A 17,997-nucleotide genomic window follows, 5' to 3' on the forward strand; every position below is an offset into this window, starting at 1 on the left:
GTGTGTGTGTGTGTGTGTGTGTGTGTGGAGTCGAGGGCGCTAGCTAGGATGATCGGTGAATTTTCAGGAAAGGCCTACCAAGTTTTACCAAATTGCGAGTTTCGAGCGTGTTTCTCACCCTTCCCCTTTTTTTTTCGTCCGTGAGTACACTCTCCATCCATCATTCCCTCCCATTCTTATTCACTTATCTATTCACTTATCTATTCTTATCTATTCACTTATTAAACAAAAGTTTTTTAAAATCGGATGCCGATTTTGAAAATTTTCAATTGGATTTTCAATTCCAATTATATCCTTGTTGTTGTTGTATCCGCGTCAAAGGGGTGGCGGGGGTGAAAACACTCTCGAATCAATCATTCCTCGCAGAATAAACAAAAACTCAGATGGCCTCGGATGGCCCAATTAAACGTCAAACAACCAACACTGTTCCATTAATTACGTAAATTCACGTTCCCTCTGCAAAGTCACGCCCTCTTCTTAATAGTTTTCCTCCAAAACGGTGCATCAACACCGGCACGAACGCCACGATCGCTCGCGCGCGCGCGCGCAATTTCACGTGTAAACCGTGCCGTGGAACAGTGTGTCTCTGCTTGATAGGCGAGGCTGAGAGGAGGCGAGAGGGCGTACAGCCGTCCCAGATAGTCGACGCTTTGTATTTGCCCATTAATAGTGAACTACCATCCTGGCTGGGTTGCCTAGTCGGTGCTGAGAAATTAGCGGAGGCGCTAATTGTGTTACGTAACCTAGTTAGCGATGTGTGCACTTAGAAATTTGAAGCGAAGATCCAGAATCCTTGCTCCTTCTCTCTCTCCCTCTCTCTCTCTCTCTNTCTCTCTCTCTCTCTTTCTGTCTCTGTCTCACTTTCTTTGCCCTTTGTATGAACGTGCTTTTTCATTCTAATTAGTTGGATTATTTATCGTTCCTTTTTCTTTCAATTTTGTTCCTTTTTGAAACCGATTCGAGACAGATAGATGGGATACAGGGATATAGATGGCGCTTGTGTCGACAATCATAACCTATATTCTTCGATTGACGAAGGAAATACTTTTATTTATTGATAGTAATTAGTAATATTTTTTAAATTTAATTTAAGAAATTTTTCGAATCCTTCGAGGGGAAGATATGGATTATTCATGATGTTGTTTCGAATCTCCATAATATTCAAGTTAATAATAAGAAGAAAATATTGCCAAGATTTTGATCTTGTTTTTTGATAAATTAGTTTAAGAATAAATAAAGTATTTAACGTAGAATTTAATTAATTTAAAAGTTCTTCAATATTCTTTGTTAAAATTAATTAATTTAAAAAGCTTCAAAGATTCGTTTATCATCATCAATTTTTATTCTCAATATCGGTATAACATAATTTAATCAAAGGTACACTACTAGATCTTTAATTTATCATAAAAGTCAATCTGAATTATCCAAAGCAAGGGAATATTCGAATAATTTATCTCCGATTAAAGCTTCGATAATTTAATTTTAATTGCAATTTTTAAAATTTTTTTTTATATTTTTCAATCAATTTCACAATTCCCGAAAATGTTTTCCTAATTCTTTTTTTTTTTTTCTTTCATCTTTAATTCCGTATAGAAAGAAATTTTAATAATAATATCGTTAAAAATTGCAAATAATTCACCATACGCTCAACCACACGTTTTTTGGCCCTTTATGAATTTTTATAAAACCGATAAATTTCGAGTGGTTTACCAGTCGAGCACCACTCATGAATTCTAACCTTTCGGATCACCGAAGGAAGCGAGGCCACAGGAAATTCCTGGAAGTACGCTTCACTTTGAGGGGAAACAGGCGAACCATTAAAAACTCTTAAAAAACTTGAATAATTCTTCGACCTCAAGAAGGACGGATAGCCGAGAATTTCGAATTCCAACCAAGACTGAAACATTAAAACGCAACCGAAGGTCTCAAAGGTAACGATACATTAACAATTTCCAAAGTTTCTTGGAATTTCGCTGGGGGTCGATCGAGTGTCGCTCAACCCCTGAAAAAGCTCGAAGAAGCGGTGGAAAAAGTATCCTATCCTTTAACGAAAATTTCAGTGGATTCGACTTGTATGAAAAGAAAAAAAGAGGAAAAATATATAGAAATTTTTCACGCGATACATTTAAGACGTTATAAAACGCGTTCAACGATGATTCGTTTCAATTCATTCGAAAATTCGATTTTTAATCCCCTCCTCGAACGCTTTTCGATCGAGATAAATTTTCTCCTTGTCAAAATGGTCGCACGCTAAAAACTGACTTGCACTTTTCCATTTTATCAGATATCTCGAGATTACAAATTAAAATATTCATTCGTTCCATTCATAAAAATCGTATATATCACGGTGCTAGATTTGTGAAACATCGAAATAACTCTATGTCCCATTCTTCGCACGCTATTTTCTCATAACCAGTTTTTCACGTTTCGTTGTTTCTCTCTCGGCCCTTCGAAGTGGACTCACGATTAAAAAAAAAAAAAAAAAGGAAAAGGAAAAAAAGAAAAAAACACGACCCCCTCGATCAATATCCATCAACGTCGTGACACCGTCAACCATACCAACCTAAAATTCTTGGAATAATTCTCCAAGAACGTGAGTAATTTTTAACTCGTCGAATACGGGGAAGAATAATTTCGATGGTTATATCCTCGTCTAATTTATCGCAGATAAAAAAAAAATTGGCGGATTTTAAGCACGACCAGTCCCGTTGAATGGTTCCAAATGTGCGCGCGCAAGTCTGACGAGTGGCTGATAAATGCGGCATAAACGCCATTCCGGGGGGGGCGCCATAATAAACTTTTCAAATATTAAAAAGCCTTTCGAAACAGCCCCATCATCGGATTCACCGTTAAGCCGCGTAATGGCGAAAAGTATATTATGCCGGCTGAGCGTGGATAAGCTGCATTATCGACGGCCAAAACCATCCGGTGAACCGTGAATATATATAGATATATATAAATACACACATGTACGAATTTATTTTAACGAAAGAAACTCCGCTGTTTGGTCGTTGGTCCTTGGAATTTCGATGTCATTATTTTCGAATCTTCGATTTATATTATAATATTGGTTACAGATGGTTTTTAAAACTATTTTATATATATCGTTAACGATAAATTAACAAAAATAAACAATTATATGACGTAATTATTCCTACGTAATAATTAAAACGACGTAACAATTTAAAGTCATCAAAATTTTTTTTCCTTTTTGATTATTTTTCGTAGTAATGATTTTATTGATAGTCTCAGTGTTTTCAGTGATACGATATGATTTCCTATCGATATAGAGAGCATCCTGTTCCAATTTGCTGCGAATTGTCCCAGAAGTACTGTTAAACTTGTTACGACAAATTCTCGTTGCATATTTATATTTATATTTTATATTTCCATGGCTGATGTAAAACAGAAAAGTTGAGACGTCGAATGGAAACGCATTTGATGTTAAAAAGTTATATTTATCAATGATAATCGTAGGAATGCAAGCAGAGATGATTTTTGCACGAGGAATAGAAACCTTTGTATTTCGATGATAATATCCAACGAATTAGTTGGACGTAATTGCAATCTATTATTTACATCAAAAGCAGATCGAGAGACTTGCCCCTACAAAAAGTGGAATGATGTTTTCAATGGACAAAGGGAACGCATTGCACGAGCAGAAGAAATTAATCATCACGCGGTGGTGGTAAATACTTGGACTATCTCAAGTGGTGCTGGTGCTGCAGCAGGTCTAATGACAACAGTGGCAAAATAGCCACTGGGATAACAGTGAAAACGTACTATATTCCAAGATACTGTTATTACTCAAAGCTGAATTGGAATTTGCAAGTTGAGATCATAAGACAATAATAGCCTCCTATTAAATTCACCGGTTTCCCTCGCGAAAATTACGAAGGTGATACGTCACCCAAGTATTGGCGCAATTGCCTCAAAATGGCGGAGAATCAGGCATGTGCAAAAAGTTGCCCGATATGAATCAAATCTCTTGGACGTTTGTTTAATTATCACTTTAGAGCTGGAATGTTTCGAAGAGAAAGGAAAAATATAAAGAAACAAAGATGAAGAGAAAATTCATCCAAGATAGGAGGCGCGTTTTCAAGATCGATCGCGACGACATCTAGCGATCGATACTAGTTGTGAAGTAGTTTAACCAAGTTCTGAGGGCAATGGAGTTGGAATAAATGAGGAAAGAATAAAGAGATACATAATTTTTTGGTTTGCCATCCAATTTTATTATCGCGAGCGAGAGAATCGGTGTGCAACTTTGCTCGTCCAATATTTTCACTTTGTTGACCTAGGAATAGCTTCCTAAGGGAAGACTTGCTCAGCCAATTGCGGCCAACTGCATTTTTCGAAAGGAGAGGAAACATGATTCGAAGGGTTGGAAGGGTTGAACGAATTAATTGCAACGTTTCTTGAATTCGGAGGAACAATTTAGGGAGCGTAGTTCCTTAAGAATTTGGCACGGATATCTTTCTCAGGAAACGTACATTGTTCCTCGAGTGAAAGGGAGGGAATATAAAGTGCCTTCCCCCCCCTCCCATTTAAGTTGTTTTCGAGCTTCAACCCCGTTAGAAAACACGAAATTCGGTCGTGTGAAAGCAATTCCAGGGAATATCGTATTTAACCTGGCCGGGCATCCCTCCCCCCGCCCCAGGATATCCCGTAATTTTTCTTCTCCTAACAAGAAACCACGTAAGACACCCTACCCGACGTTCCCCCCATTTAATCGCAGTTAATATTTTACTTATACAACATTTAGCAAACGCAGTATTCTCTTCTCTTCACTAGAAAAGAGAAATACCGTTTCGCGAACAATGACAAATATTTCGTCGGACATATCTGTTCGATTTGACGAGATATCGTAAAAACTCGAGATACCATTCGGTGGCAATCCCGTGTAAAAATTGACGTGCAAGATTAATTTTTCCAAAGATCGATTTTATAACGTCCCAATTAATGGGAGAAAAAGATTGATACATTCTTGACTCTATCTATCTCATAGCTGTGTAAACAGGGTTGAACGAAAATAATTATCCCAAAGTCATCGCAGGCAACCAAAAACTGAACGGGAAGCTTGGCCTTTCCCGACACGTCCTACCCTTCGAATAATTATTAGTCGACCCCTAATAAGCCTGGTGCGGTTGGAATCTCGAAAAAGTAAGCACGGAAGGGAACAAGAACGCTTGAAGGAGGGCAGTTAGTGGCAAGTAAGTGGACAGTTCCACCTAAAATTAACACCAGCCACCAATGGTAGTAATTACGCTCTACCTACACCTAGGATTCCATCGATTCTCATTCTCAGTGGAAGAATCAAGTGAATACTTGAAGGGTGGTTTGATTTTATTAACAGAGATCCTTAAAGTTTCCGGGCGAACAAACTTGGCCGTAGGATCGTGAAACAGTAATGAGCAATCGATAATAATGGATCCCCTTAGGCTTTCCTCCCTCGTTCACCCCCTTCTCCCTATTCAATGACACGTCGTCGTTCCGCTTTATGTATTATCGATGACAAAACGGCCTGGATTCCATTCATTCCGATTTCTTCCACTTGCCCTTCATGATTTTTCGCGCGAGAAAATAATTAAATCGCCCATCCACTTGTCGAGACCACTGTCGTTCCGTCGCTTGATATTTTTAACCCTTTCATTCCGATTCTGTACTGTAGATGGCGTCGATCGATCGGACAAGCTTTATTAAAAGCTATCATTCGCGATATTTCGTTGTGTGTGCGAAAGGTGTGTCAGATCAATATTGGTGCATCGAGATTATTATGTATCGGATATTATTCTATTTATATAGATATTAGTCACTGTGTACGCATTTCAGAAATTACGGATTTATATTAGTGGGATATGATTTTGTTATAAGTTTACATTTATAATTTGTGATACGCTTGATTCTATCTCTGGGATCGAATCTTTGACTGGTCGAAGATAAATTTGCATCGATAAACGAGAACGTGAAGTCGTGGTAGTGGAGCGTTGAAAAAGATAGATAAAATAGTCGGATGAACCAATTTTTAGTGAATCTTCTTTCTGATGCATCTTCTGATGCAATTCTAGAAAAAGATCTCTCTATCTGTCTCTCTCTCTCTTGTTCTTTCTTGAATTTGTTCAAGACAGATCAACGAGTGCAGAATTATTTTGTTTGGCTTGATGATAAAACGATTTCTTCTCTGGATGTTTTCTTCATTTTTTCATTCCGATATGAAAGTATTTATGCGGTTCTTTTTACGATCGAGAAGGTGGAATCTCGTACGAAATCGAGAGAATTTTTATTATTGGTTTTTATTATCCTTCTGGAAGGATAGTAAAAGTAAGTAGGGAAGTAGAGAACCCCAAAGCTTGGATGAGGTTCATCAAATTTTACCGTTGTCCCTGTTTCTTTATGCTCTTGTTTAGACTGGTTGTGTGGCATCAGAAACTGGATTGCAATCACTGGAAAACGTTGGAGGATCGTTTATGTCAAGGTCTTGCTTCTCTCCAATCTCTTTTTATTCCTTTCCAAGTGGATCCTCTGGATCGATGATCTCAATGATGCACCAATTAAAATTACAATCTGGAAATTCTTTCATCTATATTTGAAACACAATTTTTTCTTTTTTTTTTTTTAATTCTTTCTTTCAACATCATCAGAATTTTTTCTCGATCGTTCAAGAATTTCTTCTATTCATCGTTACTTTTTCTCATATTTTTTTCTTCGTTACTTAAATTATTTTAAAATCCTTTCCAATTCGAGAGTTTCCTATTGCAAGTTAAAATAAATTAATTATATCGATTTTATATTTAAAATCTATTGTTATGGATTAAAAAAATATACGAGCAGAATTCGAGAAATTCGACAATCTTGCAGAGGAAGATGGGTTTAAGCCTCCACCTGCAACCCTTCCGTTTTTCCCCTCTCCTGGCTCTCAAACAATCATCCCCTTCGGACATAGGCAACCGGTGAAGAGAATCCACGAGGAAGCTCGATTTGCCGCAGCTGCTTCGATGAATCGTTAAAATCGACCGTAAGCTGTAATTCGGATCGACGAGGCGCGAATTCCTGCGTCCATAATACCAATTCCCCCTTTTTTCCTTTCCCCACGCTTGGTCTCCCCCTCCACCTGATTCTGTGTTCAAATGTTCCTCGGGACGGGATTTTATTACTGTCCATGACCACCGATGGTGAAATAAAGAGCTCGAGCCCGTTGTTTCGCGGTTTGACAGTTGCGAGGCTGGCTGTGGGAATTGTCCCCTTTCGATTCCATTAATTTCCTTCGATGATAGTTGTCGATTTATAAATTCAAGAGTTTTTTTTTTCTATTCTCCATTTATGAAGAACGTGATAGAATAAAAAGTAAAAGATATCCCCTTAATAGTTTGAAGAATATAAAAATTTAAATGAAACTTCGACGAAAAATATCTTGAGAAGAGGAATTAAACTTACCTAGAACGAATAAAATCAATTTTGATCTTTAATAATCGGACAAATCAATATCTCCAATCCGCCATTTTGATTATATGATGTGTATTATGCGAGATAAACCTAACCTCAAAAACCAATTAATTCATTGCCATATCAACATGGGTCTTAATAACGATAATTGACAAGAAAAAGTAGTTAGAAAAGTTAGAAAAAATACTTCCAATTAATGCTTTTGATTTGTATTTACAGTTAAACTCATTTATTCCAAGTGACAATGCAAACCTAACCTCAAAACCTAATTGATTCATTGCCATATAAACATAGGTCTTAATAACGATAATTGACAAGAAAAAGTAATTAGAAAAGTTAGAAGAAATACTTTTAATTAATGCTTTTGATTTGTATTTACAGTTAAACTCCATTTATTCCAGTGACAGTGCAAACCTAACTTCAAAAACCAATTGATTCATTGCCGTATAAACGTGAGTTTTAATAGCGATAATTGACAAGAAGGAATACTTTGAAAAGTTAGAAGAAACACTTCCAATTAATGCTTTTGATTTGTATTTATAATTAAACTCACTTATTCCAAGTGACAATGCAAACCTAACCTCAAAAACCAATTGATTCATTGCCATATAAACATGGGTCTTAATAATAATAATTAACAAGAAGGAATAGTTAGAAAAGTTAGAAGAAACATTTGCAATTGATTTGATATTTATAGTCAAACTCACTTATCGCGATGGTGACAGGTGAATCTAACCTCAAAGAAAGACGAAGCCAATCGATCCAACGAATGAACATGGGTCCAATTGTACACGACAAGAAGGAACGCGATGCACAGTTGGAAGAAAATTCGAATGGAAGTGGAATTTGCTCAAAACTGTCGCGTTGCGAAATGGAAGCAATAAAGCTCGACTCAACGAGCATTTCCACGTATGTGTATGGTCCCGTTTCAGAGAATTCGGCATCCTTCTTCGGGGGACCCGGTTAAATGAAATAATTTCTCGCGCAACGATTTGTTTGCCAGCACAATAAAACACACGGGCGACCGATAAAGATAAAGGATAAAGGTTCGACCGACGTCGAGACGTGATTTCCCTCCCTCTCCATCCCCGTTTCCCCCTTTCTCTATCGATGAATGGCTCTGGAGAGGCGTCCATCGAAATCAGAAGACGAGTGGGTAATCCTGTGTACAGGTCCACGGGAACACAGAGGAATCCTGGAGGATATCGAGAAACGACATCAAAGAGGATTCCACTTGGCATTGTGCATGGCCGTTTTCATTGTACATTTGCGTTCAACGAGAGAAGACCTCAATGGCGGATTCACGTCCGTATCAATAACGAAGCGTTGATTATACGATCGTTTCGCTTTCTTTGCGCACGTTCAAGGTTGATGTTTGATTGTGGTTTTTTTTCTTCTTTGAGGATTCGACGAGAGACATCTTTCTCGAAAAATAGTGACATTTGTTTAAAATATTCTCAACTGAATACGAAGCAAGTTTCGCGTTTGTAATATCTTTATCGATAGTTTTTATTTGAAATTGAAGAATATTTTCACGGTTCTAAACACGTCAGATGTCTATTTAAAACTGTAACGTGTTCCGTTCAATAATTCGAAGAAATCCTATTAACACTTCCCTTCCCTGTTACAGAAGATACAAACCAACCGATGGGAACCCAAAATCGTGTACTAAGTATTACAGCACACGGTTCCATGGTTAAATCTCCTCCTGGACTTGGATGGTTGGGATCGGTGGAGAAGCTTCTCGTTCAGAAGCTTTCGAATATCTGATCGCGGTTGTGTGCGTTAACTGTGTGTGTTGCACAGCCCCGCGTGCCTTTGTGTGGCTCGGTGTCCTCAACTGCCGAGAGATAACATCCAATTTGTGCGCAAACCAACGGATTTCGAATCGGCCAGATCCTCGACTCCTCCACTTCTGCGGTCCATTCACGAATTCTTTCGACTTCTTTCTCTCTTCCCTTTCTTCCTTCTTTCCTTCCTTCCACCATCTGTCCATCCGCCTCGCCCCTCTTTAACTTTGTTCCCTATATTCTCTTATCGTACACCCAACGTCGTTGTCTACTTTTTCTTTCTCTGGGAAACGGTGCACTCCTGTGCTGTGCATCTGCTCTACTTATTTCACTGTTTTGTCATTTTCTTCTTTTTCAATATTTCGGTCGCTCCGTACTGACTTTACCCTGATTTCACTGAATATACAGTTGGAATATGAAGTTGTATAGATATGCTTGGTATATACATATATATATTGTATATATTATAGTTGTGCTCAGTTCTTTTTTCCTTTCTTTTTCAGGTCAGCCAATTATACGCTTCGCATTGTAATTGGCTAGTGATTAAAACAATATATCTTTCTTGTAACAAACAATCAGCCTATATTAATACTTTTAGTTGTAATTATTATTACGTCAATTTTTCCTTCTTAATCCACGTTGACTAACTCTTCAATCGATCCTTTTGAATCGAGTTTTGCAACCTAGCTTTTAACCACATCAATTTTCTCCTATTACACATTTTACAGCGATTTCTTAATATTCTTATATCATTTATAATCCTTTATTTTTACCTTTCCGCTAATTCATTCAACATATCCATATTTGATATTATATTTGATATTATTAAAATTCAACACCTATAAATGTTAAATTAATTTTCTAATCTCCTGCACTCTATTCGCAATCGATAAAGTGGATCAATTTTTCAACCCTGCATTGTCTAAAATCCTTTATACCAACTATACCAACGTTATCAATCTATATATTTATCATATATCACTCTCTTCAAAGAGAGGGACTGCAAATTAGCCGGTGCGCGCAATAAATGTCGCCTCACAGTGTGTTTCACGTTACACGATACATCCAGCCTCTTAAAGGGTGGTATCATCCGCTAGCGTATCTTTGCTTCCCCCTTTTTATCCTCTCAGTCGGCGACCCCTGGCGTATTATCAGCTTCTCGAAAAGGGATAATTAGATTTTCCTCCCCCTCCCCTCCGGCGCGAGAAGATGGGTCGGGCAGCAGCGTCTCCGACGGGAGAGAGAGAGAGAGAGAGAGAGAGAGAGAGAGAGAGAGGAGTCCACTTTTGCTCGCGAGTATATCATCTCGCGACTCGTGTGTCGCGTTTTTTGCAAGTCAAAACCGCGTCTAATTATTCAACGTGGAGCCGTGGGGCGGAATCTCTGTGCCCCGCTATTTTGCATCGCGTCGTTTGATGTGAAATAATACGCGCGCGGTAATGGAACCGAGGACCTTGGTCCGTGAGCCGGAAATCGTGCGTTGTTGTTCACCCCGCAGCTTTTCGAAGCGACGAGGGTGGACCTATCCAAGGGGTTGGAAACGCGGGGGTGGGATGAAGGAGGGGTGGGAAAAAATAGTGAGGGACAGGGGGACCGACGACCGGGTCGGTGAAAAGGGCAAGAATGAAGACAAAAGGGTAGAATGGGTGTGGAGAGAGGGGAATTAAGATTTTAGAGGGAGGGATGGAAAAATGGAAGGAAACTATTTCTTTGTGGAGATATATATATATATGTGTATGGATGGAAAAGGGGGATGCAATTTTGAAAATTACGTGAAATAATTCTGTTAATGTTAAGCAACGTTGCACTTTTGTAATAATTTTGGAAATTTTAATATTAAAATTGGAGAATTGGAAAAAAGTTGTTTTGCAAAAGTTAAATGGTATAAAATAATGGAAAATTAGTTCGAAGCATTGGTGAGAAAAAGAAAAATCGATTTGAAATTTTGATAAATTATTAATAAATTTTAAATAGCGATAAAGAGGAAAGAACGATTCTGGGAAAATGTAAAATATAATTTTTAATTCCCTTGTATTTCTTAAATCTAAAGTTGCCCAGGAAATTTGCAGGTGAAATATGAACAAAAATATTACGTTCAACGCGTGCTTATTTATTTATTGTTAACAGCTGGAAGCCTTCATGCTTTATGGAAGAATGAAGAATGAGGTTACTTGAATATTTATAGGATGCTCTCGGTTCATTCATTTTTTTAGAAAGTAGTCATAAATTAATATTCAAATTTATACTGAAAGCGCTGACGAGTAAAGCCCTGCTCGTCGATCACGAGGCATTACTTTATTTATAAATCTCGGAAATTAACATAAAACTGCTCTTTTTCTCTATCCTCCCCCTCCCCCTTAAGACTTAAGGAAAATCTATCAAATTCAAATTTTCATTAATAATCCAACCCCTTATTTATCTGACGAATTTCCATCAAGAATAATATTATCATAACATAAAGGAAAACTTTATTTTTCAAGGTATGTAACGAAGAAGATCTGTTCGAAGTCGAGGGAAATTTTCGAAATAATACAATTTGTGGCTCGAAATGAATCACCTTTTATAACGTCACGACGAAAAATCGTTCTAAAACGTTTCTATTCTTTTTTGCAAAATTCCCAACGAAATTTTGCAAAAGCGAACTGTAATCTGGAATGAGGATCGTTTCAAACCTGGACTTGCTTAATGAAATTATGAGGAGCATTGCTCGATCGATGGCGCCACAATCGTTTCATTCGCCATTTCATTTTCAAAGAGGAAAATGGCTTCACGAACGAATTCGATCGTTTCGCAATTTTATTTACCGTTTCTTTGTGCCGCCGATCATTTCTTTTTACCTTTCTTGCGCGAAAAATTCGTTCCTACGACGGGCAACTACAAGAGATTTCGAAATATGAGATTAGTTTTTAGATTCATTGAGATACAGTGATTTTTCTTTTTTCTTTTTTTTTTCCTTTTTTTCCTTTTCTTCTTCCTTTTTTTTTTTATATCGATCTTTCCCCTCTCCCCCACTATAAAAATGGATTTCTAAAGGATTTTATATTATAATAGAGCGGTTGGAAAAATATTTGTCCGATTGTTAATATTTGTTTGATAAACGTTTGCGGAGAAAGCTCTTTTCGAAGTTTTCCGGCAGAGGAATTTTAAAGAGGAAAGATGGGTAATTGGATTCTGGAAATTGAAATTCTTTGAAGCGCCGTTAAGAAATTGAAACGTCATATTTAATTACGTTTGAGAGGGGAAATATAGTGTTTAATTATGTTCGAGAAATGGAGAGATTCGCTTTGTTTATTCGAGGTTGGGATCCCAAGCAAAATGAGAAGATATCTCTTGTTATTTTAATTTATCTTCGTTAAAAAATCCGTGGATTAAAATTAATAATACACGCGTGCCGAAACGCGTATAATGTAAACGCGTTCCGAAAACAATACCACTTGATCACCATTATGACCTATTATTATTATTATTATTATTATTATTATTATTATTATTATTATTATTATTATTATTCCATAGCATACTCTACAACCGTAATTAAAAATTACATTTTCACAAGTTTAAAGCAACCGTTCAAAGCAAGCAAGCACCGTTCTAACCTAACTTCGTAGTTATAATCTAATTTAACTTAACAACGCGACCTAACCTAATCTATTAACGCAACCTAACTTAATCCAATTCAACTGAAACCACTTTGCCTAACCTCCACTCCGCCAAAACTGCTAAAAATTCACGGGGAAACTTCATTTTCCGGCCGAAAGATCGCGCCGGGGGAGAATTTCATAGAGAGACCGCGCCCGTGTTCTTTCGACGGGGGTCGCAAATATTATGCGAGTGTGTCGTAACCTGCAACACGATGGCGGCACCGTTAGAAACCTCCCGTTTGACCTCCATTAATAACGAACAGTTTATTCGCTGTAGATTGTAAACATAATTAAGGGTCTCGTTAACATGAGCAAACGATAGCGCCACCCCTTCCTCCCCCCCCTCCCCCTCCCCCTCCCCAACTCCCTTGCTTCCTTGCTTCCTGTTTCTACCGCGGAGACGCGGAATCTGACGTGGAAAACGGAGAAAGAGGCCGACTTTTTGATCAAATGCCGCCCTCCCTGTTTGTTCACCCAACCCCTTACCCGCCCCTCTACTCGCGGATGTTAATTATGAATATTTAATTTCGTATTACTCCCTTCCTCGTGGGAAAGTAGAAACGTGGAAAATTTCTTCGGCCCGGGGAACTCCTCTTGGACGTTTCGAACCTTAAGAAAATCGTGCCGTACGGAATCGACGAATTAATAATTGATCCTCATCGGTTTTAATTACACTCGTCGTCGAGAGAAGTTTTGCGAAATCGAGAATCGAAGGGTAATCTCGATTTAATGGAGGGTGGAGGGGGGTGTGATTCTCGTTTCTATCCTCGAATTCGAGGATATGTGCACGTACGTTTGAGGAGAAATAAAATTTTTAACTTTGAATAAATAAAAGTTGAATGAATCTCTCTTTTTTTCTATCTTCTTCGTTTTCTAATTTTTAATAATTGTCGAAGAAGTTGAGGAATCGAGGTTCAAATCAATCAAGGATGGTTTTGTACGCTGTTCACGTGGGGTGTAATAATTAAAAGTAAAAGTTTTATATGTTAAGATAGAAGAAAGGGAACATCGTCAGGGGGTGAAACGAGAATATATGATTTCGCATATTTTCGTTTTGGAGATAAACGAATGTTGCAATGCCACGGAATGGAAATGTATATACCTTTGCAAAAAGCAAACTAATATTGCGCAACAACAGGAATAGCAAGAATTTATGCTGCAACCAATTTTTATTGTCGTTGGCTTTAATAAACGAATGTTGATAATCGATATACGTTTCTTGAAAATCCTGGGCTTTATTTTAATGAAAACCCGTTTTCATGAAATTTAATTTGCAAAAATAAAAAGTGGATAAAAACGAAAATAGCCGGGAGTTGAATCTATTTCTTCTCGGTATTTATCTTTCTGCTGCTGCATTCGAAGTTGAACTTTAAACGTTTTCAAACATTTTCCACGCATCGAAATGAAATTGTTCCCCTAAAACTTTTTTTCATATTACAACTGTAACTCGTCGAATTACATTTTCATCTTTTCTATATTCAATCTCTCTCTCTCTCTGTATTCAATATTAAAACTGGGAAAAAAGGAAACGTCAATTTAAAATTTCCAAATCGATAAGGAATAATCAGAAATATTATTTCAACGTTCCGAATGGATTCTCAGAAATATTAATTCTATATCTGTATTCTTGAATATTGTTATAAATATTGTTACATTGTTCTCTTCGTATTACAACCGTAACTCGTCGAATTACATTTTCACCTTTTCTATATTCAATCTCTCTCTCTGTATTTAATATTAAAACTGGGAAAAAAGGAAATGTCAATTTAAAATTTCGATTGTAAGGAATAAGTCAGAAATATTATTTCAAATGGATTCTCAGAAATATCAATTCAAAATTCTATATTCTTAAATATTCTCTTATACCCATCATATACTGATTAAATATTCCAAATGGATTATTCTCAAAAGTATTATTTTCACAAGTAAAATTCCAACTGTTCCAGACGTGTACCAGATGTTACAAAATTTACAAATCGCGAAGAATTGTCAGGGCGAAGAAGCGTCAACATGTTTGAACATGTTTGAACATGTTTGAACACGTTTGAACACGTTTGAACACGTTTGAACACGTTTGAACACGTTTGAACACGTTCGAACACGTTTAAACACGTTTGAACACGTTTGAACACGTTTGATCAGGATTGCATATAAGATATCTTTATATATTGCACATCTCCTCGTCGAACCCTTTAACAATTGATATTGGTGGCGGTTTGGAACGCTCGTTGAAAATACGACGCAGGAAAAGCCAGTCTCTGAATTATGAGGTGAATCTGGGGGAAGTTCTAAGAGAAGTTTGCAACGGGTCCGGGGCCACACTTTCCTACTGTTTTCAAATTGGTCGTGCCACTTCCGTCTTATAAATAGCCCGCTTCCTCCCCCGCCAGAACTTTTCCGCCCCACCGTGGATCGCTTTCAACGTTATTTTCACGACGTTGTTCTTCTGTCCCTTCGTTTATTTGTCGTGGTGACAGTTCCCGGGAACTGAATTTTTAAACGAAATTAGTTTTCTTGGCGATATCGTTCGCTCGGAGAACCCATTATTTCTCTTCTCTTTTCTTTTTTTCTTAAGGAGGAAGTATAATAGGAGGAAGGCGCCTCGAGGTATTCCTAAACTCAAATCATGACCGAATCTAATTAATTCTTAATAACATTCTTAGATTTCTTCTTCCGTTTTCTTTTCTTTTCTTTTCTTTTTTCGATGCAATAATTTTGAATGGTACGATAAAAGTTTCTTTTATCACTGTTACTATAAAATTCCTTTTTTTTTTTTTTTTTTTTTTTTACAATACATGGGATTAACATTGCATATTCCCTAATAAAATATTCTTACCATTCCATGGTTGAAAAATGTTTAAATATGTATGAAGAGTCTTTAGCGAGAACAATAAATGGATTTACATATTTGATATCCTCCCTCTCTCTCTTTCTCTCTGTTAGATAAGTGTGGCTTATCGTTGCAAATTCCTCGGTCTGACATTCGCGTATGCACGAACGAATTTATGATTATTTTATGTATTTGCAAATTGCTCTCTCTCTCTCTCTCTCTCTCTCTCTCTCTCTCTCTCTCTCTCTCTTTATATATATTATTTTTTCTACGGCAGTCTACATTATTTTTTCATAACTCCGTGACTACAATATACACATGTACACACATACACACATACACGTAACAGAGAAAGAAATTTATCCCGTTACACTTGTCTCTACTACTACCTTGACTTTCCACGACACCTTGCCGCTGCTCGAGAATCGCATTTTTAAAATTCGTTTCCCTCCTGATTCCACTTGAAGGAAAGAAAGAAAATTTCGAAAGGGGAGGGGAAAAAGAGGGGGGAGGGAAGATTCTATCGCATAATCGTCCGCTCTTATCCGTTCTTCCACGCAAGATGAATAAGACGCGACAGCGCCATTCCGTGGACCAACGGCGAGTTTTCAACCCGTGGCTGGAAGCGGCGCGTAAATAGAACGCGATATTTTGTAGCGTGAAACAATAACGAGGCAGGGTGGCCACAATGTGTGTGCAACGGTTGTTCCGTGATATCGCGTCTGCCTGGCATCCACCTCCCTCTACCGCGTTCCCTCCCTCCCTCTCTCTCTCTCTCTTTTTTCCACCGTTTTGTCTTCCTCGCGGCTGTCTGCGCTCCACGAAAATCGCGAAAATCCTGAAGCGTGATTTGCATTTTGCATCGATGGGAATCGTCGTCCCACTCCCGCTTCTCGTTTTGTCTTCCGTCCAAAGCGAGCTACGCGTGGCGTACCAGGGTCTTCCAGGGTTGGAATCAGAATTGAAATTTATTTCTTTGTGGAGCATTACAACTGTTTTTCCAAAAGCTGTAATCCCTGTAAAGATTCGACTTGGCGCGATGCTACGAAAGCTTTGACAGAGTTGAAAGTGTTGAGTTTATTATTATTATTTATTTTTTCTTTTCTCCTCCAAGGTTAAGTCGAGTTGTTGTTTTTTAGATTGAAATTTAATTTCTTGAAAATTTTTTTCTTGAAATCTCTGCTTTCGCAGAGACTTCAAAGTTCCTTACAAAGATTTGGTTAAGCCAAATGGTTGGGTTAGATTTTTTAGTGATCATTTGGTGGGAAGAGTCTTTTGAGTATCGATTAAAAAGAGATGTGCATACGCGAATTTTTCATTAAAATTTTTACGAGCGGTTTATTCTGCGGGTAGATTATTTTCGTGTAATATAAAAATATTAGCAACCTGTTTATTTTAATTTTCATACTGCTACGGATCTTCCCCGGAACAAGTTATTGCCGCAGGCAAGATTCACTTAATCGACAGTTCGCTGCTTTTTCAAAGAAAATGCATTTCCATACGCGCACGTTACGTGCAATTTTCTTCGTTTATTTCAATCTTAATAATGAAAATAGAGGAACGTCCGTCCACGCTTTTTGTAATTTTTCCTTATAAAATTTATACAATTTCCGGACAAACTTTACCGATCTCAATTTTGAAACGTTGATCAATTTCTGATTTAATTTCGTTGTTTGTTATTAATTTCATTTCATTTTCGTTTTAACGTTCTTTTTTCCTTTTTTTTTTTTTTTTTTTTTAAAATCAAGTTTGAGCCGATAACGGCGAGGAATTTTCTTTTTTTTTTTTTTCTCTTTCAATCTCTACTATCCTAATCTACTTTATACCATTGCGAATTTTCATTCCGCAGAGAATCCAGGATATCGGATGCAGAGATCAAAATTAATAATATCGTAGAGACTTCACGTGGAACAGGGATTTACCCTCATAATTCACTCGATTCGCTTTTTTAATAATATCTGGACACAAAATTACATTTTCTCGAATTTCGAATGTCGAATAACTCGTGGAAGTAATGAGATGAGTGACGAAAATTTCAAGTAACACGAATCATAGTTAAATATATTTCATAATTTATAAAAATGAATTGTACAAAATTCATTAAAAAATTGGAGAAATAATTTGTACAGACACAAAAGTTGATCGAATTTTGAGATTACTGTAAATTGCATCAAATTAAAATTGTCTCATTGGAGAATAACATTTTTTTTTTTTTTGTAGATTTATTATTCTACTTAATTTTCATTACAGAGAAATACTTGAATTGTGTAATTTTCGAAAAATTATTAATTTT

General features: G+C 37.2%; 1 protein-coding gene across 2 annotated transcripts in view; it reads left to right on the forward strand.

Annotated features, from left to right (window-relative positions):
• Positions 1 to 17,997, forward strand: part of LOC122716943 — a 349,442-nt gene that overhangs the window by 196,390 nt on the left and 135,055 nt on the right. The window lies entirely within an intron of this gene.

This window comes from Apis laboriosa, unplaced genomic scaffold (assembly GCF_014066325.1).
Source record: "Apis laboriosa isolate Shangri-la unplaced genomic scaffold, ASM1406632v1 scaffold4_cov146, whole genome shotgun sequence".
Classification (NCBI taxonomy): domain Eukaryota; kingdom Metazoa; phylum Arthropoda; class Insecta; order Hymenoptera; family Apidae; genus Apis; species Apis laboriosa.